This window comes from Dioscorea cayenensis, chromosome 19, assembly GCF_009730915.1.
Source record: "Dioscorea cayenensis subsp. rotundata cultivar TDr96_F1 chromosome 19, TDr96_F1_v2_PseudoChromosome.rev07_lg8_w22 25.fasta, whole genome shotgun sequence".
Classification (NCBI taxonomy): domain Eukaryota; kingdom Viridiplantae; phylum Streptophyta; class Magnoliopsida; order Dioscoreales; family Dioscoreaceae; genus Dioscorea; species Dioscorea cayenensis.
Window position 1 is genome coordinate 10224367 of NC_052489.1, and position 26829 is coordinate 10251195.

The following is a 26829-nucleotide window of genomic DNA, read 5'->3' on the forward strand; positions in this document are numbered from 1 at the left end:
ATGTCCTCCTCCACACCCGGTGCAAGTAGTCATGACTGCCACTCCATTCAAAGTTAGAAGATCTAACTTCTTACTCAATGATTCCACTTGAGCTGCCACATCTATCTCATGGAGCCCGGTCACCTTTTTCTTCTCCCTAGCATTCCATTGGAAGCTATTTAACCCCATTTCGTCAATTAGTTGATGGGCCTCAGCGGGGGTCTTGCTACCTAAGGTACCTCCTACTGCCACATCCAAAAGTTTCCTTGTACTCGGATTCAACCTGTTGTAAAAGGTCTGAACAATCATCTACTCTGGGAATCTGTGTTGTGGGCACTTTCTTAGGAGCTTTTTGAACCTTTCCCATGTCTTAAATAGAGACTCCAATTTTGACTGTACAAAGGATGAGATCTCATTCCTAAGCTTTGCAGATTTTCTGAAAGGGAAATAATACGCCACAATAGCTTCTACCATCTCCTCCCATGTGGTAATTGATGCTCTAGGTAATGAGTCTAGCCACAGCTTCACTCTCCCCTTTAAGAAAAATGGGAAGGCTTTCAACTTGATGGCATCATCCGTCACCCCGTTTATCTTAAGCATATCACACACCTCGAGAAAGTTCTCTATATGACGGTTTGGGTCCTCACCGGCCAAACCATTGAACTGTACAGATGCTGCAACATGTGGATGAATGCCGACTTTAGCTCGAAGTTCTAAGCTATAATCGGGGGATGCACAATACTCGATTGTGCCCCCAATACTGAAGGTTTGGCATAATCGGACAATGTCCACTGTTGCTTATTCTATTCTGCCATATTTTCAGATTCTTCTACTTCCAAATCAGCTAGATTAGACGGTTCTCGCACAGGTTCTTTCCTTTTTCTTCTAAGTGGATGTTCAAGCTCGGGATCTCCTTCAATCAATATTAAGGTGTCCTCTCAGGTCATAACTTGGAGCTGCACCAAAAAGAAAGAAAAAGAAAATCAGAACGATGATAGAATAAGAAGAAATGAACTAGAATGAATGAATGAATTGCTAAGAAAACAAAATACAAAATATCTCTAAACGCCTACTCTCCGGCAACGACACCAAAAACTTAACAACACTCCTTGCATATGTCCCGCAAGTGCACGGGTTTGTCGAAGTAATAAAATCCCAGATGAGTGGGATATCGTATCCACAGGGAGTAGGGAATAAAAAATTTAAATTGTTTCTTAACTAATTGAAAGATGAATAGTGATATGTGTGACAAGATGTGAAATAACAAAAGTAAAAGAACAAGAAAGAGAGCACAAGTAAAGGAGAAGGTAAGGCAATCGATATAAATGGGGTACCCAGATATTGTTCGACCTAAGACAATCATTTCAAGTGCAAGAACCCTCTATTATACTTCCCAACTGATGCAATTATGAGTCGTGGAGATCCTGAAATACATGGTCCCAAATCTAAGGTCAACCATGCCTAACTCTATACATGTCCAGGAGGAGAAATTGAATAACCTCTCAACCTCACACTCGTATAGAATTACAATGAGTTCTAAGAATTTCAAGTGATAAATCCTCTTCCTAGATGTAGACCTAACCCTTTGGTCCACGTGGAAGGCCCCTAGCCACAACTAAGCCCTAGCAGAAGGTCATCCTTTAGCCCATTCACTCTACTATGACCGCAAAGAACATGAGGAAATAGAGGTAGAATAAATCACATCGAAGGGGAAAGGGGACGCTCCGCTACCAAAATACTCCCGAATGCACACTTTTCATCGAGGCAACATAAACGCGCACACGTCTATGCCATAGATCGCATCGCTTCTTCAATAAAATGCCATATTGGTGAAGATCTTGCTAACATTGCACAAGTTGGAATACGCAAATGTGACTGCCTTTGTGCCTCTCTAAACCACGTAATTACTTGAGCGCATGGAGGTTGGTACATATTTACGTATCTTCAATTACAACTTGTGTCTTCTCATGTGTTCACTTTAAGATTCTATCAACATAATACATTCGCAATCTACTTTGGTTTCTTTTTTCTATATTTGGCTCCACAACATTATATGCATGAAAGAACACTAAAACATATGCATTAGCGATAAAATCTGATAAAAGTAATGCTCATAGTAAGAATAGAATACTTGATATTCTTGGTGGACAAATACTTATCAGTGCCCCACTTTCTATCGATTGCCTTTCCACTCATTCATTTTTATAGAGTCTCTCTTCCTTCTTCTTTCTTTATTTTCATTTTCATTGATTTTGTTCAGACCATTATCGATTCAATTTCATTTTAGTTAAATAGAAATTCTTGTGTTTCTAATCACTATTCCCTGTGGATAGGAGTACCCACTCACCAGGGTATTATTACTTTGACAAACTTGTGTACTTATGGTACACGCGCAAAAGGGCGTTGTCAGCATGATTATACAAAATGTGTAATGTGAACTCTCCCCAAACATAAGATGTATATTACAAGCACACTAAAGATGTATAACAATCAAAAACATGTGTGAAGATGGGAAATTAAAACAATACTCCTGAGAAGTGTTGTGCATTAGTAGTATGAAATATTCTTTTCTTATATTGAACATTACTTTTCTGTCTTATGCATGTATATTTGTGTTATTTTGTGCATTTAGGGTTGTGCTGACAATTGTGGAAGAAAGAAAGCAAAAGTAGATCATGGACATGATTGTGATGAAACCCTTGGATCGAACAAACGTGAAGACACAAGTTGTGCTCAAAGACATGTGAGTGTGTGCCAACCTCCATTGTGCTCATGGGAATATATAAAGTGGAGGGGCACAAAGTCAGTCACACTCATGTGTTCTGACTTGTGTAACATTAACAAGAGCTTTATCGATGTGGTTTCATTGAAGACACGAAGCGATGTACCGCATGGATGTGTGCCCATTCATGTGGCCTCGATGAAAAGAGTGGATTCGGGAGCATTCTGGTGAAGTATTGTATCAGTTTATTGTAGCAAATCACTGTAACGATTATTGTTCATAGCACACAAAAAAACTCAAGTCTGCAAATCAACACGGCCATGTGGAAATTCGACACGCCCGTGTCGATGCCCGATTCCAGCCCTTATATACATCGCAATTTGATGCCTTTTTGGAGACTCTCTTATGATCCTTTTCTCATCTTTTCTTTATCTTTGGAGGTACTCATGGCTAGGTTTTGGTTAGGTCTTGGAAGTGGTTTTATGGCCTTTGACATTATGTTCCTTCAGAAAAGAGTTATTGGGGGAGCTTTCATCAGCATCGATTCGGTGAGGTGTGCTCTATACTTGACGAGGAGACCCTTGGAGAAAACGAGGTAGCTCCACAAGACCATCAATATAGATTATAAGGGATTTTATCTATGGATAGCATGCTTTCACTTTAGATTTTGTTGTTCATTGTATCTTGCTCCATGGAGAGCTACACCCCTAGTGGGTGCTTGGACTTGTAAACCCTAAGATGATTTTGTTTCTTTGACTCTTGTTTTGCTTCTTTAATTGATGTTTTAATTGAGTTCCAACCTTGAATGATTATTGCATTTATTTTCCCTTAAGAGTGACACTAGGGTTGAGAACCTATCTTGGTAATCCTTGTGGATGAGTCATACACCATGAGGGTCAGACAAGGCAAGGTTAGAGAGGATCGAGAAGGTGAGAAGAGAGGTACTGAAATGTCCCCTTTCCCTTCTGATGTGATTTATCCTACCTCCACTTTCCAAGAGTTCTTTTGCGGGCATAGTAGATTGAAGCGCTAAGAGACAAACTCCACTGGGGCTTAGTTGCGCAAGCAACAAAGTGAAGCATTGAAGTAATCCTTAGTGCTGAGGCTTAATTGTGACTAGGGGTCTTTCGCCTAGACCAAAAGGTTAGATCTATATTAGGGAATAGGATTTATCACTTGGAGTCTGCAAATCTTCATTGACAAGGTCCCCTTGCGTATATCCCGCAAGTGCACGGGTTTGTCGAAGTAATAATCCCGAATGAGCGGGTATCGAATCCACAGGGAGTAAGGAATAAAAACATTTAATCCACTTCTTAGCTATGTGAAAAATCAATAGTGATAAGTGTGACAATGATTCAATTCTCAAAAGTAAAATCAACAAGTAAGAGAGCACGAGTAAAGGAGAAGGTAAGGCAATCAATAAAGATGTGGTACTCGGATAATGCTCCGCCTAGGATGATCGCTTCAAGTGCAAGAACCTTCTATTATGCTTCCTAGTCAATGCAATAGTGAGTTGTGGAAATCCTTCATTACATAGTCCCAAATCTAAGGACAACTATGCCTAACTCTATATATGTCCCGGAGGAGAAATCGAACAATCTCAACACCTCACACTCGCATAGAGTTGCAATGAGCTCTAGGGATTCCAAGTGATAAATCTCTTCCTAATTATAGACTTAACCATTTGGTCCAGGTGGAAGGTCCCTAACCACGATTAAGCCCTAGATACTAAGATCACCTCAACGCTTCACTCCGTTGCACTCGCAACTAAGCCCCAGTAGAGGGTCATCCCTTAGACCATTCACTCTATTATGGCCATAAAGAACTCGAGGAACGGAGGTAGAATCTATCACGTCGGAGGAGAAAGGGGACCCTCCTGTACCTCTCGACTCACCCTCTCAACCCTCTCCAATCTAGCTTTGTCTAACACTCGTGGTGTGTCACTCGCTCACAAGGTTACCAACAAGAACTCTCAACCTTAGTGTCACTCTAGGGGAAATGTTCATACAATCAAGCATTGAAGGTTGGAACTCACAATAAACATCAATTAACTGAAAGCATAATAAAGAGATTCAATGAAATGAATACATCATAGGGTTTACAAATAACCAAGTACCCACTAGGGGTTTAGCTCTCCATGGAGCTAAATACAATCAAAGAAATAGAATGTAAAAGCAATGAATCCATAGAAGAACCCCCTCGATGGTCATGTTGATGGTCTTGTGGAGAGTCCTCTACTCGTCGCAAGGGATCCTTTGTCCGGCCTAGGATACAACTCGCCGGATCGGCGCCGATGAAAGCTCTCCCAATAACCTTCTTCCAAACGACGCGCGATGTCGAAGCCGTAGAACCTCTCTAAAACCCTAGCCAATACCCCTCAAAAACCTAGCCGAAGCCCTCTCTCAAGTTGGGGAAAAGATGGAGAAAAGAATGCTGAAATTGGGGCTGAATCGGCTTTAAATATGGCTGGAATCGGGCGACCACACGGGCTAGTGGATTTTACACACGCCCATGTGGAATTTCCACAAGGGCGTGTATAATTTCCACACGCCCGTGTGGATTCTCTGAATTCACATGTTTATACCACAGAACCTGCTACAGTACTCTGCCAAAAATACTCCCGAATCCACTTTTCATCGAGGTAACATAAACGGGCACATGTTTATGCCGTGGATCACTTTGCTTCTTCAATGAAGGATAAGTTGATGGAGATCTTGTTCTATGTGCATAAGTCGGAATGCTTGAGTGTGACTGCCCTTGTGCCCCTCCAAATGGTTGTGCTAACTCAAATACGAGGGAGGTTGGCACAAACTCTAGCATCTCGCACCTGACTCATATCTTCGCATTTGAACTTTAGCAAGATTTCCTCCAAAATTGGTGCATTGTGATCCACATTGGCTTTTTTCCGTCATAATTGGTTTCACAACCCAACCTGCATAAAAGTAACATAAAAACACACATATTAGTCTAAAAACCCGAGAAAAGTAATGCTCAACATAAGGAAAGAACGCTTTGCATTCATATTGCACAAGCACTTATCATTCATGCAATCCCATACAGTGTGATATGTCAAGAGTATCCTTTTCCGTCGGGTGATGGTGTGAGGGTTAGTCATGGTTGACCTTAGGTTTGGGACCATGTGGCTTAGGATTTCCATGACTCATTAGACATTAGTTAGGAAGAATAATGAGGAATCTTGTACTTGAAACAATAGTCCTAAGGTGATCAATGTCCGGGTGCCCCATTTTCTATCGATTGCCTCTTCTTATGACTATTGTGTCTCTTTCTTCTTTTCTTTATTTTTATTTACATTGATATTATTCGCACATCTTTCCAATTGTTTTCACTATAGTTAAATAGCAACACTTGTGTTTCTGAGCACTATTCCCTATGGATATGACTACCCACTCACCGGGGTACTTTACTACATCAACAACCTGTGTAATTACGGCACACACTCACAAGTGGTGTGTCAACTCCCCTGAACTCCTAATGGTATGTTTGATGGAACTAATTTCATTGAGAGTTGAGTTCCAATGTGTTGTGAAGCTCACACGGCCATGTGAATACCTCATTGACCGTGTCCATGACTATTCCTCACTTTCCAGACTTACAAGACCATCTGCACGCATATACATGAGGGTTCAGTGAAGCTTAACAAAAACAAAATAAAATCGAGTCTATAAAGATATATAAATGAAATACAATAAGAGACAACTAAAAATAAAAGTTAAACTCAGAAGGAAGATCCTTTCTGAGTATTACAAGTCCAAAATAAAATGCAGAAATAAAATATGAAAACATAAAAACATAGAAAGGCAAAGACGCCTAAAGCATTGTTGTCAACTGCTGGTTCCATTATTGCTACTAGTGATGCTACTGGTGCTATTGGTGGTGATGGCGGTGCTGCTGTATGTGCTGGTGATATTGGAGGAGTCGGTGGATCTCGGGTTTTATCAATAAGGGAGAGGTCGCATCTCGCTTGAGCAACTGCTGTAAAATGTTGAGACACGCCATCATCTCTGTGTAGTTCGCCACCTATATAGCATGAACCTAAGCCAAATCAGTCTGAAGCATACCCACATCTATAGGTAAGAGGGTAACCTTCATCTATGAACCCCCGTGAGGTAAGGTAAGGTACGTCACGCTTAGTGACGTTAAACAAGAGCTTCTTGGGAGGCAACCCAAGTGTTTACTATTTTCTTAGTTGTTAGCATAGTGTTTATATGATTAAAGTTTTGAGTGTTGGTGACTTAATTTTTAGTTGCTTTTGTAGTGATTTTATTATGGACCCTTAATGTCATCATGTTTTTCATGTGGATTTGGCGATGTTTTGGTTACTCGAGCTAGTTTCTTATGTTTTTCACTGGTATTTTTCATAGTAGAGCAGGCTCTAAGTGTGTATACATGTTCAGAAATTTTGTGCAGAGCCTGCAAAGTTTTCTAAGGCATCTAGGGAAAATGTACGGGTGTGAGAAAATTCAGCACGCCTGTGGATTTCCATTGCGATCTCGTCCTGACAAGACACAGGTGCGTGGACGCACCCCTGTTAGTGACCTTGTGACTTCCACACGCTTGTGGGTAATTTCTGCATGGGCGTGTATTTTCTTGTAGAGACTTCACAATTTATCCTGACAGCACACAAGGATGTAGACTCACCCCTGTGGGCAAACTTGTGACAAACGCACATGCATGGATACTTCCCGCACGTCCATGTGGATCTCTCCAAAAGATCTCTCCTCCATCCCGAGAAGACATAGGGCGTGCCCTTGCCCCTATGAGTTGGACCCATGAATGTCCACGCCCGTGCGGAATTTTCGTACGGGCGTGCGAAACACTTATTGATTTTTCTCGGTTGTACAGAGAAGACACAGGGCACGTTCGTCTACCCCTGAGAATCGGGCGCACGGGCGTGGATATCTTCCACACGCGTGTGTGGTTGCATTCAAAGACAAAGGAGTGTTTTCCTGAGAGTGCACAAGGGTGTGCGTCTGCCTGTGGCTCTCTCCTTTTGAGGCGCACGGGCGTGGGTAATTTCCGCATGCCCGTGTGGATGAATTGAACGTCAAGAGGCATGAGTTCTTTTTAAAGTCTTGTCATTTCTCTTAATTTTCACACTCCTCATTCATCTGAGAGCACATCTGCATTCTTTCCCGACTTCATGCTACCTATTCGGAGGGATTTTCACTTGGTTTTCTGGTTGAATCAATGTTTTCAAATTTAACTCATCAGTAAGCCCTATTTCTTGTTTTCATCATCAATTGTTGATTTTAATCGATGAAACTGGTTTCTGTTGGTTCATTTCTACAATTAAAGGGGTATTGCATGCTTAGAACGAAGTTAGAAACAATTAAATGGTGTCTTCTTGGATTTTTGAGGCACGGCCATGCGGTTTTCACGCCCCGTGGATCGGCAAGTGTTTGGAAATTCCACACGACTGTGTGGATTTCTGCAGCATTATTCTTTTGAGGAAATTTGAATGATTTCTTTTGTAATTCTTGTAGTTATGGCCCCCCGGTCAAAGAAGCAAGATGGTAAGCGGCCCCGAGAGCCATGTCCTGAGCCCGACAACATGGATTTCATGATTCCTGAGCATCAGGCTCGCTTTGAGAGGTTGTCAGGCTACGATTTGGCCAGACGCATTTTCCAACATCGATGCTTTGCAGGAGATTCAGATAACAGGCGCATTGGTGGAGGAGATAAAAGACATGCTGGCGGTTGACAGCTGGGGCCGGTTATTGTCGATTAGAGACCCCGCCATCCGCACATTGTTGCTCGAGGTCCTAGCATCATTCGAGTTTGATCGCTCGTTTTCTACTTTTGATAGTATCGGTGCTATACAGTTTCGAGCCCTCGGATAGTATCATAGCTTGAGTATGACTCAATTTTCTATCTTGATGGAGCTATATGATGTAGAATACACAGAGACAAAGGAGTATGAGCAATTGCCCACGGATAATCCCGGGTGTTTGACGCCGCAGCGTGCCTACAGTGCATTGGGTGGACAGGGGCAGTATGAGCCCGGGGTTTCTAAGGCCACCTGTCTCTCCAGACTGAGCTACAAATACATTCACGGCATTCTGAGCATGTAAATGAATGAGCATGGCGATAGTACTGGTCTGCTTAGCCGACAGGAGCTATTATACTTATATTCGATGGTACAGAGCACACCAATACATATGGGACATATTCTAGCAGAGTATCTTCAACATCAGGGATAGTATGCCAGGATTGGTGCCCTATTCTCTGGTCCCTACATTATGAGGCTAATCGTCGATATGGGTCTACATGAAGCGATCCGAGGGGATGAGAAAACGGCTGTACCCGCTCCCCTGGGCATAGAGACAATAAGATTTATGGGGATGGTTCGCAGGGTCTAGTCCAGAGTTTATGCATTGATTACACCTACCCCCGAGGTAGCAGAGGGGGATAACAATGATGCCGAGGCTTCTCAGCCTGATCCTGAGCCTCAGCCAACACAGATGGGGACTGAGGTACCTCATGCAGCACAGGATCCTCCCCCGGTGCGCATGTTTTCACTATCTCGAGCCTATAATTGTTTTGAGGGCTCGAAAGTCCGGGTGACACAGGCTGCTCAGTACACAGAGTTCATGGCATGTTTTAATATGCTATAGTAGATTCTTGAGCGAGACGTTGCCTCATCATTTGTTCTTCGACCACAGACTCCTCAAGCTCCTGCAGCATCACCATCACCACTAGCACCAGCATCAGTGGCAGAGCCGACAGTTGATGACACTGACACTTGACTTCAATTTTTTATTTCTTTACTTTCGCATGTTATTTTAGACTTGTATACTCAGAAAGGACTTTCCTTCTAAGCTTATTTTCATTATGATTGTCTCGAGTTATATTCATTACCTTATCTTTTATTTACTCAAGCTGTTTTTATTTTTATTGAGCTTCACTGAACCCCCTTGTGTATACGTGTAGATGGTCTTGTCAGTATGGGAATTGTGAGCTTGTCATGGGCACGGTAAGGTGCTTAGGCATTTGGCCGTGTATGCTTCACAACCCGTTGGAACATCAGTGCCAAGGATTTAGCTCCATCAAATCTAACACTAGGAGTCAGCAGAGTATTGTTTTGATTGCTTCTCCCACACATATGTTTTTGATTGATATATATTATGAGTGAGCTTGCATAGGTACATTGGGGACAATGTACAACTTAATTGTGGGGGAGAGTTTCATACTGCACATATCTTTTATTTTAGTTTGATTGTTATACATGCTTACATAGTCAATGGCGGTTCACTTTAGTTAGAATGATTGTATTCTTGAGTTTAGGAGAATTTTTAACACTGAATGTTCTCATGCTATAGTTTTTACTTGAATTTCTACGAAGTTTTGCCCAATTCACACTTGTTGCACTACTCACTCTTTAAACTCTTTTAGAAACTCAAGTTTGATGTTAAAGGGACTAGTTATAGTTGTGTCTTTTGTTAATTTTGAAAAAAAAAATGGCAAAAGGAAAATAAAGAACAAAATAGTTTCATTGTTTAGTTGTGTTTGTTGGGTGGAAAGAACTACCACCTATGGAGTATGAAGCTACTCTCATAAGTCGGACACTAGTTATGCCCTAATGAGAGAAAGAGCTATCTCATGTGATGAGAGAAAGATTCCACCCTGGTAGAAAGAGCTGCCACCTCGAAAGTGTAAAGCCACCTTAGCGGCCACTTTGGAAAGGGCTACCTTAGAGGATGTGTGAAGCTACTACCATCTTTTCGAATTTTCATTACTTTTTTGTAAATAAATAAGTCCCTTTTTACATAGAACTTTGAGGAGTATATCTTGGGTTGATTTGAGTGAGTTTACACACAATTACACGATTTCGGGTTTGTTGTCCTTTTTTATTCAAGTCTTTGGCTAGAGCATTGATTTTTCGTGTTTAATGTTGAAACTTCCCTTACTTATAGAATGCTATCTTTAAGTGCTTTGGTGAACCTAAGGCCAAGAACTTCCAATATTTCCTTCATCTATGCCTTAATGTTTTAATTTTTGCTTGAGGACAACCAAAAGCTTAAGTGTGGGGGAGTTTGATAAGTGCTTGTGTGATAAGAATGCAAAGTGTTCTTTCCTTATCATGCGCATTACTTTTATCAGGCTTTAGCGCTAATATGTGTGCATTTATGTTACTTTCATGCATATATGGTTGTGAAGCTGAATGTTAGAGAAAGAAGCCAATGTAAATCGTGAATGCACCATTTGGAGGAAATATTGAGAAGGATCAAATACGAAGACATAAATCGGGTTCAAGATGCGAGAATTTGTGTGAACCTCCTCGTATTCAAATTAGCACAATGATTTGGAGGGACACAAAGGCAGTCACATTCAAGTATTATGACTTGTGCATGTATAGTAAGATCTCCACCAATATAGTCATTTATTGAAGAAGCAAAGCAATTTACAACGTAAACTTGTGTCCGTTTATGTTACCTCGATGAGAACATGGATTCGGGAGTATTTCGGGCTGCTACTGTAGCAGGGGTAATGTAGCAAACACTGTAGCAAATCATTATAGCAGGTACTGTTCACAATCAGCCAAGAAAAATGATTTCCATAGAATCCACACGGGCGTATGGAAATTCCACACGCCCGTGCATTAATTCCACAGGCCCGTGTGGTGAATCCACAAGGGCGTGTGGATTCCCAATTTCAGCCCTATTTAAGGCTGATTTCAGCCCGATTTCAGCATTCTTTTCTCCATCTTTTCCCCAACTTGAGAGAGGGCGGTGGCTAGGGTTTTGAGAGGTATTAGCTAGAGATTAGGAGAGGTTCTATGGCTCCGACATCATGCTCCGTTTGGAAGAAGGTTAGTGGGAGAGCTTTCTTCGGCACCGATCCGGCAAGGTGTATCCTAGGCCGGACAAAGGGACCCTTGGACGAGTAAAGGACTCTCTATAAGATCATCGTCATGACTATCAAGGGGGTTTTCTATAGATTACTTGTTTTTACATTCTATTTCATTGATTGTAACTAGCTCCATGGAGAGCTAAACCCCCTAGTGGGTACTTGGATTTGTGAATTCTAGGATGTATTTGTTTCATTATACCTTTTTATTATGCTTTCATTAATTGATGTTTTATCTGAGTTCCAATCTTGAATGCTTGATTGATTGAATTCTCCCTTAGAGTGACACAAGGGTTGAGAGTTCACCTTGGTAACCCTTGTGAGTGAGTGACACACCACGAGAGTTAGACAAAGCTAGATTGGAGAGGGTTGAGAGGGTGAGTCAAGAGATAACGGAGTGTCCCCTTTCGCCTCTGGTGTGATTAATCCTACCTCCATTTCCTCGAGTTCTTTGCAGTCATAGTAAAGAGAATGTGCTAAGGGATGACCTTCCGCTGGGGCTTAGTTACAGAGGCAACGGAGTGAAGCGTTGAAGTGATTTTAGTACCTAGGACTTAATTGTGACTAAGGACCTTCCGCCTGGACCAAAGGGTTAGGTCTACATCTACGAAGAGGATTTATCACTTGGAATTCCTAGAACTCATTGCAATTCTATATGAGTGTGAGGTTAAGAAATTATTTAATTTCTCCTCCGGGACATGTATAGATTTAGGCATGGTTGACCTTAGATTTGGGACCACATATTGAAGGATCTCTAAGACTCATTAATGCATTAGTTAGAAAGCATAATAGAGGGTTTTACACTTGAAACGATTGTTCTAGGCTGAACAATATCCGGGTACCCCATTTATATCAATTGCCATACCTCACCTTTACTTGTGCTCTTTTTCTTGTCTCTTTTACTTTTGTTACATTACATCTTGTCACACAATTATTATTCACCTTTCGCTTAGTTAAGAAACAATTTAAGTGTTTTTATTCCCTACTCTCTATGGATATGATACCCACTCATCTTAGATTTATTACTTCGACAAACCCGTGCACTCGCGGGACATGCGCAATGGGGGTTGTCATTAACCCATTGTAAAAAGTCTTAATAATTATCCACTCGGGAAACCCATGTTGAGGACATTTCCGCAGGAGCTCCTTGAACATCTCCCACATCTCAAATAGAGACTCTAATTCCGTTTGCACAAAGAAGGGTATTTTATTCCTAAGATTTGTAGATTTTGTGAGGGCAATATTGGGCAAGGAAAGCTTCTACCATTTCCTCCCATGTAGTAGTTGATGCTCTAGGTAATGAATGCAGCCATTGGTTCATGACAACGCCCCTTGCGTATGTCCCGCAAGTGCACGGGTTTGTCGAAATAATAAAATCCCAGATGAGTGGGTATCGTATCCACAGGGAGTAGGGAATAAAAACACTTAAATTGTTTCTTAACTAAGTAAAGATGAAAAGTGATATGTGTGACAAGATGTGAAATAACAAAAGTAAAAGAATAAGAAAGAGAGCATAAGTAAAAGAGAAGATAAGGCAATTGATATAAATGGGGTACCCGGATATTGTTCCGCCTAGGACAATCATTTCAAGTGCAAGAACCCTCTATTATACTTTCTAACTGATGCAATAATGAGTCGTGGAGATCCTTAAATACATGGTCCCAAATCTAAGGTCAACCATGTCTAACTCTATACATATCCCGGAGGAGAAATTGAATAACCTCTCAACCTTGCACTCGTATAGAATTGCAATGACTTCTAGGGATTCCAAGTGATGGGGAAAAGATAGATAAAAGAATACTGAAATCTAGGCTGAAATCGGCTTTTAAAAAGTTGGAATCGGGAATCCACACGACCGTGTGGGCGCCCCTGTGGATTTTTTACACGGGGGTGTGGAATTAATGCACGCCCGTATGGATTCTCTATTTTCATCCTTCTTCGGCCGGCTGTGAACAGTATCTGCTACATTGTTTTACTACAGTGTTTGCTACATGCCCTGCTACAGTGCCAGCCTGGCACACTCCCGAATCAATGCTTTCATTGAGGTAATGTAAATGAGCACACATTTACATCGTAGATCGCTTTGCTTCTTCAATAACGGACATGTTGGTGGAGATTTTGCTATACATACACAAGCCAGAATGCTTAAATTTGACTACCATTGTGCCCCTCCAAATCATTGTGCTAACTTGAATACGAGGAGGTTGGCACACATTCCTGCATTTCGAACACGACTTATGTCTTCGTTTAAACATTCTCAAGATTTCCTCCAAATGCTGCATTTACGATCCACATTGGCTTCTTTCTCTAATATTCGGCCTCACAACCCTATCTGCATGAAAGTAACATAAATACAAACATATTAGCATAAATGCACTCTTGGATGCGACAGCAGAAGGTACCTTAGGTAGCAAGACCCCCGGTGAAGCCCGTCAACTAATTGAAGAAATGGGGTTAAATAGCTACCAATGGAATGCTAGGAAAAAGAAAAAGGTGGCCAGGCTCCATGAGATAGATAAACTTCATTGGCGGCTCAAGTGGAATCATTGAGTAAGAAGTTAGATCTTCTAACTTCGAATAGAATGGTGGTTGTGACTACTTTCACTGGGTGTGGTGGAGGACATGCTCCCTTCGATTGCCCGATCTCTATTTGTGATGCATCTTTGGTTGAGAATGTCGATTTTGTGGGTAATGTAATGAGGAACCAAGGGAATCTATATAGCAACACCTACAATCCTGGTTGGAAGAATCATCCCAATTTTTCGTGGAACAACCAAGGTCTACAAAAGGCCATGGGGCCACCGGGTTTCCAACAACAACAAGCACCAAACATGAAAAACTGAGTTTCAGGTTTGGAGACCCGAATGACCAATTTGGAGAAGGCCTTGACAAGGTTTGTGCAATCATCAAATACAAGATTTCAATCAGTCGAGGCTACACTTCGCAACCACACCGTATCTTTGCACAATCTTGAAAATCAAGTGGGGCAGATTGCGAAGTTTCTATCGGAAAGGCCACAAGGAAGCTTGCTGAGTAATATTGAGACCAATCCTAAAGAGCATTTGAAGGTGATCACTTTGAGAAGTAGTCATGAGTTTGAAGGTAGACTTCCGAGTGAGAGGCCCAATGATGACGCACCAAAGGTTATAGAGGTTGAAGAGGGAGCAAGCAAAGAGAAGGAGGTGGCACCCCCACCTTTCAAGGCAAGAATCCCATATCCCTCTAGATTGAAGAATGAACAAGGGGATAAATAGTACAAGAAGTTCCTGAGTTTGTTCAAGCAAGTCCACATCAATATTCCTTTTGTTGAGGCATTGGCTCAAATGCCTAAGTATGCAAAATTCTAGAAGGACTTGTTGACTGATAAAAGGAAGTTGGAGGAGAGTTCTTCAGTGATCTTAGATGCTTCTTGCTCGGCGGTGTTGCAAAACAATATGCTGAACAAAAAGAATGACCAAGGAAGCTTCATCATTCTGTGTAATATTGGCAATTTGGGTGAAGAAATAGCATTAGCAGACTCAGGGGCCAGTATCAACGTCATGCCATACACCTTCTTTCAGAAGCTAGGCTTGGGCAAGCCTAGACCCACTCAGATGACTTTGCAATTAGCGGATCAAATGGTGAGACATCCGAGGGGTATCATCAAAGATATGCTTGTCAAGGTGGACAAGTATATTTTTCCGGTTGACTTTGTAGTGCTAGACATCGATGATGATGGAGATGTACCTTTGATTCTTGGAAGACTGTTCCTGCGGACTTCCAAGGCATTGATTGACATGGACGACGGGGAGCTAACATTGAGAGTTGGAGATGACAAGCTCACATGCCGCCTTGCTGAAGCCATGCAGAATTCTCTTATTTCAATGATGCTTTGTATTTTCTAGACACTACTGATGAAATTGTTGATGAATACATGCAGGAAATGTTCAATCCGGACCAGTACGAGGGTTTGTTTGACCAAGAGGTGGAAAATTAAGAAGTTATGATGCTTGGTTTGACTGAAGAAGTAGCATCTGCTTGGGGGACCCTGAAGATGGTGCTCCGGAAGATGAAGAGGGCTAGGAGATACCACCGGAAATTCTCCAAGGCTGTTGGAGACGCTCGTGAACCAAACAAATTGGATGCACTATTGCCAGGTGGTCCCAAGCCCGATAATTCACCTTTTACCTTCAAGAGACTTTGTTCATCATGCTTTTAAGCTATGGGTAAGAGGGTAACCTTCATCTATGAACCCCCGTGAGGTAAGACAAGGTACGTCAAGCTTAGTGATGTAAAACAAGCGCTCCTTGGGAGGCAACCAAAGTATTTAGTGTTTTTCTAGTTTTTAGTTAGTATTTGCATGAATAAGGATTTAAGTGTTGGTGTCATGATTCTTAGATGCTTTTGTTGTGATTTTCTTATGGACATTATGGTGTTATCATGTGCCTAATTGTGTGTGCGAAGAATCTTGGTCTAAAATCACTTCAACGCTTCAATTAAGCCCCAGGTGCTAAAATCACTTCAACGCTTCACTCCGTTGCACTTGCAATTAAGCCCCAGCGGAAGGTCATCCTTTAGCCCATTCACTCTACTGTGACCGCAAAGAACTTGAGGAAATGGAGGTAGAATAAATCACACCGGAGAGGAAAAGGTACGCTCCGCTACATCTCGACTCACCCTCTCAACCCTCTCCAATCTAGCTTTTTCTAACTCTCGTAGTGTGCCACTCACTCACAAAGGTATCCAACAAGAACTCTCAACCCTAATGTCACTCTAAGGGAGTATTCATACAATCAAGCATTCAAGATTGGAACTCAAATAAAACATCAATTAATTGAAAGCATAATAAAAAGATTCAATGAAACGAATACATCCTAGGGTTCACAAATACCTAAGTACCCACTAGGGGGTTCAACTCTCCATGGAGCTAATTACAATCAATGAAATCAAATGTAAAAGCAAAGAATCCATAGAAAACCCCCTCGATAGTCATGGTGATGGTCTTGTGGAGAGTCCTATACTCGTCCAAGGGTCCCTTCTCCCGGCCTAGGATACACCTCGCTGGATCGGTGCCGAAGAAAGCTCTCCCACTAACCTTCTTCCAAACGGAGCGCGATGTTGGAGCCATAGAACCTCTCCAAATCCCTAGTCAATACCTATCAAAACCCTAGCGGAAGCCCTATCTCAAGTTGGGGAAAAGATGGAGAAAAGATTGCAGAAATCGGGGCCAAAATCGGCTTTTAAAGGGCTGGAATCGGGAATCCACACGCCCCTGTGGATTTTTCACATGGGCATGTGGAATTAATTCACGCCCGTGTGGGTTCTCTGTTTTCATCCTTCTTCAGCCGGCTGTGAACAGTACCTGCTGCAGTGTTTTGCTATAGTGTTTTCTATATTGCCCTGCTATAGTACTGGCCCGAAACACTCCCGAATCCATGCTTTCATCAAGGTAACGTAAACGGGCACACGTTTACGTCATAGATCACTTTGCTTTTTCAATAACGGACATGTTGATGGAGAGCTTTTTATACATGCACAAGCAGGAATGCTTGAATGTGACTGCCCTTATGCCCCTCCAAATCGTTGTTCTAACTTGAATACGAGGAGGTTGCCACACATTCCCGCATTTCGAACCTGACTTATGTCTTCGCATTTGAACCTTCTCAAGATTTCCTCCAAATGGTGCATTTACGATCCACATTGGCTTCTTTCTCTAATATTCGGCCTCACAACCCAATCTGCATGAAAGTAACATAAATACACACATATTACCGTTAAAACCCGATAAAAGTAATGCTCATCATAAGGAAAGAACACTTCGCATTCTTATCGCACAAGCACATATCAGTTCGCTCTCCCCTTCAAGGAAAATAGGAAGCCTCTCAACTTGATGGCATCATCCGTAATACCATTGATCTATAGCATGTCGCACACTTCCAAGAAATTCTCTATATGACTGTTTGGATCGTCATCGGCCAAATCGTTAAACTGTGCAGACTACTGTAACATGTGTATGAATGCAGGCTTTAATTTAAAATTTTGAGCCATAATCGGTGGCTGCATAATACTAGACTGTGTGCCCAAAACTGAGGGTCTGGCATAATGTGAGAGTGTCCTTTGCTGCTCATTCTGTTCTGAAATATTATCTGACCCTTCACCCACTATCTCAGCTTGATTAGACTTTCTTGCACAAGTTATTTACCCCTTCTATGAAGTGTTCTTTCAAGTTCAGGAACTTCTTCAACCAATGTTAAAGGGTTCTCTCGGGTCATAACCTCAAGCTGCAACCAAAGAAAGAAAAACAAAGTGCAAAGTGTTTCCAAAACGCCTATTCCACGTCAACGGCACCAAAAACTTGATAACGGCCCTTGCGTGTGACCCGCAAGTGCACAGGTTTATCGAAGTAATAAATCCCAGGTGAGTGAGTTATTGTATCAATAGGAAATAGTGTATAGAAACACAACAATTGCTACTTAACTAAATGAAGATGAAACAATAGCAGCGTAAGTAAAATCAAGTTGAACAAGACTAAAGAAAATAAGAAAGAGAGGCACGATAAAATGAGAGGAAAGGCAATCGATAGAAAGTGGGGTACTCGGACATTGCTCGCCTTAGGACTATTGCTTCAAGTCCAAGACCAACTATTATATCTCCTAACTGATGCTTAATGAGTTATGGAGATTATAAAATACATGGTCCCAAACCTAAGGTCAACCGTGACTAACTCTACGCTATACCTCAGAGGAGAAATCACTCAGTCTCAACACCTCACACTGTGTACAATCGCAAGAAGCTCTAGAAATTCCAAGTGATAGACCCTATTCCTATATATAGATCTAACCCTTTGATCCAGGCGAAAGATCCCTAGTCACAATTAAGCCCCAGATAGTAAGGATTACTTCAACGGTTCACTGTGTTGCTCACGCAACTAAGCCCCACCAAAGTTCCTCTCTTAGCACTTCACTCTATTGTGAACGCAAAGAACTTTAGGCACATGGAGGTAGGATAAATCACACCGTAGGGGAAAGGGGACGCTCCGCTACCTCTCGACTCACCCTCTCAACCCTCTCTAATCTAGTAATGTCTAACCCTGATGGTGTGTCACTCATCCACAAAGGCTACCAAGATGGACTCTCAATCCTAGTGTCACTTTAAGGGAGAAATCATTCAACAAGCATTCAAGATTGGAACGAATTAAAGACATCAATTAAGGAAAACATAATAAAAGCTCAATGAAACAATAACATCCTAGGGTTTACAAGTCCAAGTACCCATATGAAAACCTCCTAGGTATTCATGTCGATGGTCTTGTCGAGTAGCCTAGTCCTCTCCAAAGGTCCCTTTGTCAAGCCTAGGGCACACTTCGCCGGATCGGTGCTGACGAAAGCTGCCCCAATAACTATCTTCCAAGAGAAACACAGTGTCGAAGCTGTAGAACCACTCCAAAACCCTTGTGAAAGCTCCTCTAGCTGCAGACCTTCCAAAAGTTGGAGAAAAGATGGAAAGAAGGATGAAAGATAAATCCCCAAATTAGTACAAGTTGCGGCTTTATAAAGTGCTAGAATTAGGCATCCACATGGGCGTGTAGAATTTCCACACGCCCATGTGGATTTATGGAAATTTGATTTTCTGTGGGCTGTGAACAGTAATTGCTATAGTAAATTGCTACAATGCCTACTACATTACTCAGCAAAAATACTTCCGAATGCACAATTTTCATTGGGGCAACATAAACGAGCACACGTTTATGCCGTAGATCGCATCACTTCCTCAATAAAATGCCAGATTCGTGAAGATCTTGCTAACATTGCACAAGTTAGAATATGGAAATGTGACTGCCTTTCTGCCCCTCCAAACATGTAATTGCTTTAGCGCATGGAGGTTGGCACACATTCACATATCTTCGATCACAACTTGTGTCTTCTCATGTGTTCACTTCAAGATTCCATCAACATAATATATTCGTAATCTACTTTGGCTTCTTTTTTCTCTTCTTGGCTCCATAAACCTATATGCTCAAAACAACACAAAAACACATTCATTAGCAATAAAATCTAATAAAAGTAATGCTCATCATATTCTTAGTGCACAAACAATTATCAAACTCCCCCACGCTTAAGCTTTTGCTTGTCCTCAAGCAAAAATAAAACATTGAAGCATAGAAGAAGGAAATATTGAAAGTTCTTGGACTTAGGTTCACCAAAGCATGCAAGAGAAACATTCTACAAATAAGGGAAATTTTAACAGTAAATACGAAAAATCATTGTTCTAGCTAAAAACTAGAATAAAAAAGGACAACAATCCCGAAATCGTGTAAGAGTGTAAACTCACTCAAGTCAACCCATCATATACTCCTCAAATTTCTAGGTATAAAGGACTTATTTATCTAGAAAACAACACAAAATAAATAGATGGTAGTAGATTCACACATCCTCTAAAGTAGCCCTTTCCAAATCAGCCGTTAAGGTGGCTTTCACACTTTCAAGCTGGTAGCTCTTTCTACCAAGGTCGTAGCTTTTACTCATCCTGACAATGCCCCTTGCGTGTGACCCGCAAGTGCACGTGTTTATCGAGTAATAAATCCCAGGTGAGTGGGTTATCGTATCCACAAGGAGTAGGGAGTAAAAATACTTAAATTGCTACTTAACAACGTGAAAGTAAACAATGATAATGTTAATAAAATGTAATGAAAACAAAGATAAAAAGAAACAAGAATGAAAGGAAAAGGTAAGTGTGAGGTAAGGCAACTGATAGAAGTGGGGTACTCGGGCAATGCTCCACCTAGGATTAATGTCTCAAGTGCAAGACCAACTATTATACTTCCTAATCAATGCTCAATGAGTCGTGGAAATCTTTAAGCACACGGTCCAAAATCTAATGTCAACCATGACTAATTCTACACTATGTCCCAACGGAGAAATCGCTCAGTCTCAACACCTCACACTGTGTACAGTTGCATGGAATTCTAGGGAATCCAAGTGATAAACACTCTTCCTATGTATACACCTAACCCTTTGGTCCAGGCGAAAGGCCCCTAGTCACAACTATACCCCAGACACTAGAGTCCCTTCAACGCTTCACTCTGTTGCTCGAGCAACTAATCCCTAGCGGAGTTCATCCTCTAGAACTTCACTCTATTGTGACTACCAAGAACTTAAGGAAATGGAGGTAGGATAAATCACACTGGAGGGAAAAGGGGATGCTCCGCTACCTCTCGACTCACCCTCTCAACCCTCTCCAATCAAGCAATGTCTAACCCTCGTAGTGTGTCACTCATCTACAATGGTTACCAAGATAGACTCTCAACCCTAGTGTCACTCTAGGGGAGAAATCATTCCACAAGCACTCAATATTGGAACTTAATTGAAACATTAATTAAGGAAAGCATAATAAAAGATCAGTGAAACAATAACATTGACAAAGTCCCCTTGCTTATATCTAGCAAGTGCACGGGTTTGTCGAAGTAATAATCCCAAGTGAGCGGGGTCGAATCCACAGGGAGTAGGGAATGAAAATACTTAATTTGGTTCTTGGCTATGTGAAAGATCAATAATGATTGGTGTGAAATTGATTCAATTCTCAATAATAAAAGAAACAAGTGAGAGAGCAAGAATAAAGAAAAGGGTAAGGCAATCGATAAAGATGGGTTACTCGGATGATGCTTCACCTAGGAAAATCGTTTCAAGTGCAAGAACTCTCTATTATGCTTCCTAATCGATGCAATGGTGAGTCATGGAAATCCTTACATACATAGTGCCAATTCTAAGGTCAACTATGCCTAACTCTATTCATGTCCCGGAGGAGAGATTAAGTAACCTCTCAACCTCACACTCGAATAAAGTTGTAATGGGCTCTAGGGATTCCAAGTGATAAATCGCTTCATAATTATAGATCTAACCCTTTGGTCCAAGCGGAAGGTCCCTAGCCACAATTAACCCCTAAATACTAAGATCCCCTCAACGCTTCACTCCATTGCACGCGCAACTAGGCACTAGCGAAGGTCATCCCTTAGACTATTCACTCTATTATGTCCGCAAAGAACTCAAGGAACGGAGGTAGAATCTATCACGTCGGAGGGGAAAGGGGGCGCTCCTGTACCTCTCAACTCACCCTCTCAACCCTCTCCAACCTAGCTTTGTCTAACGCTCGTGGTGTGTCACTCACTCACAAGGTTACCAACAAGAACTCTCAACCCTAGTGTCACTCTAGGGGAAATGTTCATACAATCAAGCATTCAAGGTTGGAACTCACAATAAACATCAATTTATTGAAAGCATAATAAAGAGGTTCAATGAAACGAGTACATCCTAGGGTTCACAATCACCCAAGTACCCACTAGGGTTTAGCTCTCCATGGAGCTAAGTACAATCAAAGAAATTGAATGTAAAAGCAAAGAATCCATAAAGAAACCACCTCCATGGTCGTGTCGATGGTCTTCTGGAGAGTCCTCTACTCGTCGGCCAAGGATTCCTTCGTCAGTTTTAGGATACGCCTCGATCGAAGCTCCCCTACCAACCTTCTTCCTAATGGAATCACAATGTCGGAGCCATAGAACCTCTCCAAAACCTTGGGCAATACCCCTCGAAACCCTAGCCGAAACCCTCTCACAAGTTGCGGAAAAGATGGAGAAAAGAATGCTGAAATCGGGGCTGAAATCGGCTTTAAATAGGGCTGGAATAAGGCGACTGCACGGGAGTGTATAATGTCACACGCCCCTGTGGAAATTCCACACGGGCGTGGATAATTTCCACACGCCAGTGTGGATTCTCTGTTTCTCTGATTTCTCGGCCGGGCTGCTACAGTACTTACTACAGTAACCTGCTACAGTGCTCTGCCGGAAATACTCCCGAATTCCATAATTTCATTGGGGTAACGCAAACGGGCACATGTTTACGTCGTGAATCACTTGCTTCTTCAATGATGTACACGTTGGTGGATCTCTTGTTCTTATATGCATAAATCAGAATACTCGAGTGTGACTGCCTTTGTGCTAATCCAAATGAATGTGCACACTCGAATACGAGGAGGTTGGCACACACTCTAGCATCTCACACCTGACCTATGTCTTCGCGTTTGAACCTTAGCAAGATCTCCTCCAAAATAGGTGCATTATGATCCACATTGGCCTATTTCCTTCATACTCGGCCTCACAATCCTACCTGCATAAAAGTAATATAAAAACACACATATTAATGTAAAAACCTGAGAAAAGTAATGCTCAACATAAGGAATGAACGCTTCGCATTCATATCGCACAAGCACTTATCAAACATCCTAGGGTTTACAAAATCCAAGTACCCACTAGGGGTTTAGCTCTCCATAGAGCAAAATACAATCAACAATGAAATCAAAAGTAAAAACTAGTGTTCCATAAGAAAACCTCCTCGGTAGTCGTGTTGATGGTCTTGTGGAGTAGGCAAGTCTTCTCCAAAGGTCCCCTTGTCCGGCCTAGGGCACACCTCGCCGGATCTATGCCGACGAAAGCTCCTCCAATAACCTTCTTCCAAGCAAATTGCAGTGTCATAACCCTCAAACTACTCCAAATACTTGCCAAAAGCCTCTCCAAAACCTAGCCGACGGCTTCCCAACCAATGGAGAAAAGTGGAAGAGAAGAGGGGAAAAAGATCCCTAAACTCGAGTTGAATTGCATCTTAAATAGGGCTAGAATCTGGAATCCACACGCCCATGTTGACTCTTCCCATGGGGCTGTGAAATTTACACACGCCCGTGTGGATTCTTTGGAAATCTGTTTTCTGGCAAGCTATGAACAAGAACTGCTACATTACTTTGCTACAGTGATATGCTTTAATACCCTGTTACAGTACTCAGCCAAAACACTCCCAATTCTCACAATTCATCAAGGCAACATAAATGAGAACACGTTTATGTCGTTGATCCCACGTCTTATTCAATTAAAAGCTTCATTGGAGGAGGTCTTGTTATCAATGCATAAGTCGTGATACACAAATATAACTGCCTTTATGCCCCTCCAACTCATAGTAGTGACTTGAATTCATGGAGATTGGCACCATTCACGTATCTTGGAGTCCCACTTGTGTCTTCGCGTTTGTTCCTTCCAAGATTCTGCCAAATAATGCATTTACGCTCTACTTTTGGCATCTTTTCTCAATATTTAGCTTCACAACCCTGCATGCGCAAAAGAACACAAATACACATGTATTAGCGCTTAAACCTGCTAAAAGAAATACTCAACATAAGGAAAGAACACTTCGCATTCTTATCACAGCAGCACTTATGACATCCCGTAAGATAGCTCTTTCTCTCATTTGGGCATAACTAGTATCCGACTTATGAGAGTAGCTTCATACTTCATAGGTGGTGGCTCTTTCCATCCCAAATGCGCAACTAAAACAAGTATTTTTCTCTTTTCATTTTATTTTATTTATTTTCTTTTTTCCTTTTTTGGCACAAATAACACAAGAAATAACACCAATTAGTCCCTTAAACATCGAACCTAAGTTTCCAAAAGAGTTTAATGAGCGAATAGTGCAACAAGTGTCAACCGGGCAAAAGTTCCAAAAAATCTAAGTAAAAACTAGAGCATGAAAACATTCAATGATGAAAATTCTCCTAAACTCAAGAATGCAATCATTGCAACTAAGGTGAACCACCATTGGCTATGTGAGCATGAACGATCAAAGCATAGGTATAAAACATATGTAATGTGAACGCCTCCCCACACTTAAGATGTATATTGCCCTCAATGTACGCATGCAATCATAACACAAAGTATATCACTCAAAAATATATGTAGGAGTAGGAAATTGAAACAATACTCCCCTGAACTCCTAGTGGTGCATTTAAGGGAGCTAAATGCTTGGGAGTTGAGTTCCAACAGATTGTGAAGCACACACGGGCAAGTGTAAAACACATTGACCGTGTCTATGACTAATCCTCAATTTCCATACTGACAAGACCATCTGCACGCATAGACAAGGGGATTCAGTGAAGCTCAACAAACAAAAACAACTCGAGTATATAAAAGTATAGCAATGAAATACACATCGAGACAAAAATAAAAGATAAACTGAGAAGGAAAATCGTTTCTACGCATACAATTCCAAAAGATGATGCAAAAAATAAAATACAAAAACATAAAGAAAATGAAAAACACATCAAGCATCGGTGTCGTGCATTGGCTGCTCTGCTACTGATGATGGCGGTGCCAAGTCGAATGGTGCCAGTAGATCACTGTTGCTAGAATGGGTGATGGTGGTTCTTGCGAAGCCTAAGGAGTCCTCAGTCTCATAATGAACGGTGAGGCGGTGTCTCGCTCTAATAGCTGCTGTAGGATGTCGAGACGTGCCATCACCTCGGTATGTTGCACGGCCTGTGTCGCACAAACCTCTTCCAGATCTGCCTTAGCACCCCTATAGTTCTCTTGAGCCTCTCAAATCAATCATGGGCTCGAGGTGGAGAAAATATACGAAATGGTGTTAGATACAGCGTTGTAGGGTGAAACCTCTGCCTGCAACTGCTCTATCTGTGGCTCCAGCACTGGCTCTGATACCTCTCTCGTGTCTCAGAAGGGGGCATGATCATCATATACACTCCTGGTCCGCATCTCTGGACCATCCCCATCAATCATATAGTGTCCATGCGAAGTGGAGTCAGTACGATAGCCTTCTCGACCCTCCTGATAGTGTCTAATAATCCCATCCCCATGATAAGTCTGGTGATGTAGGGGCCTGAGAATAGAACGCCTACTCTGGTATACTGGACTTGATGATGAAGATACTCAGCCACAATATGCCCAGATGAATTGGCTCACTCTAGACCATCAGAAATAAATAAAGTAGCTCCTGCCGACTCAAAACACCTGTGCTATCGCCTCGGTCGCTCACTGATCAACTAAGCACTGCATGTATGTATCTGTAGCTCGGCCAAGATAGGCATGTGGCCTTAGACACTCCTGGCTCGTATTGACCCTGTCCACATAAAATCGTGTACGCTCTTTAAGGAGTCAAGCTACTAAGATAATCAGTTGGTAACCGCTAGTACTCTTCTGTGTCAGCAAAAGCCTCGTCATGCAATCTCATCCTGATAAAAAACTGTATAACACTCATACGGTAATGATGTCCAAATGCTCGAAACTGCACAGTGTCAACACTATCGAATCTGGGATATAACTGGTCGAACTCAAAAGACGCTAGAACCTGCAGCATCAATGTGTGGATAGCTGGCTCTTGAATCGATAATAACCTCCTCAAGCTTCCTATGGCCAATAGTTCCTTGATCTCATCGGCTACCTCATCGCCTCACACACTCAAATCTAATAATCGTGACAATCCAAACCTGAGTCTTCACAACCGTTCAAATCAAGCCTGATGTTCAGGAATCAAAAACTAGCTTAGGTGCAGTCTCCTTGGGATGTTTTCCAGCCACCTTCTTTGAACTAGATAACATATCTACAAGAATTAGATGGAAAATCGATTAAAACATTCACAGAATTAATACTTCAGAAATCCACACTATCATGTGGAAATTCCACACGCCCGTGGGGATCCATGGGGCGTGAAAACTCCACGGCCACCATGCTAAAACTCAAAAATACATTACAACCTCATTCCAAACTAACTCTAAAGCATACACAAACCATTTTAGCATAAAAATGAAGCCTATTAACTAGTTTAATCAAAGAAAATCAGATAATGGTGAAGAAAAGAAAGAAAAAGGGTTTACTGATGAAATAGAGAATGAAAGCTTGAAATCGGCCGGAAAACTCAAATAAAATCCTTCTAAAACAATGGTGCGAAGTCGGAAGAGTGAATGGAAGCATTTTCTAAATGTTTAGGAGTGAGAAGATGAAGAAATGAGAAAAGATTTTAAAGAAAACTAGCATCTCTTGGAGTTCTGTACATCCACACGGGCGTGTGGAAATTACCCACGCCCGTGTGACTTTATAGGAGAGCTTCACAAGGGCAGACACACGCCCCTGTGTGCTCTCAGGAAAGCACACTTTATCTCTAAATGCATCCACACGGGCGTGTGGAAATTCACCACGCCTGTGTGCCCGACCCACAAGGATAACCACATGCACTTGTGGCTTCTCTGTTCAACCGAGAAAAATTCTAAGTATTCCACAGGCCCCTATAAAAATCCTACACGGGCATGTGGATCTTCGCAGGGGTACTCACAGGGGCATTCACATGCCCCTGTGTTTTCTCGCGATGGAGGAGAACTATCTGCAAGAATTCACACAGCGTGTGGTAATTACCCATGCCAGTGTGTAGTTCAAAGGGTCAAACACAGGTTTAGAC

At 41.8% G+C, this 26829-nt stretch overlaps 2 non-coding genes across 2 annotated transcripts; both read left to right on the forward strand.

The window, feature by feature from the left end:
* The first annotated feature begins 298 nt into the window (after nt 1-298).
* Nucleotides 299-405, forward strand: LOC120250754. The gene has a single exon (XR_005533093.1). It is a non-coding gene; the product is annotated as a small nucleolar RNA R71 (small nucleolar RNA).
* A 12278-nt stretch (nt 406-12683) lies between these two features.
* On the forward strand, nt 12684-12790 carry LOC120250881. Its single transcript, XR_005533213.1, has one exon. It is a non-coding gene; the product is annotated as a small nucleolar RNA R71 (small nucleolar RNA).
* Nucleotides 12791-26829: the final 14039 nt, after the last annotated feature.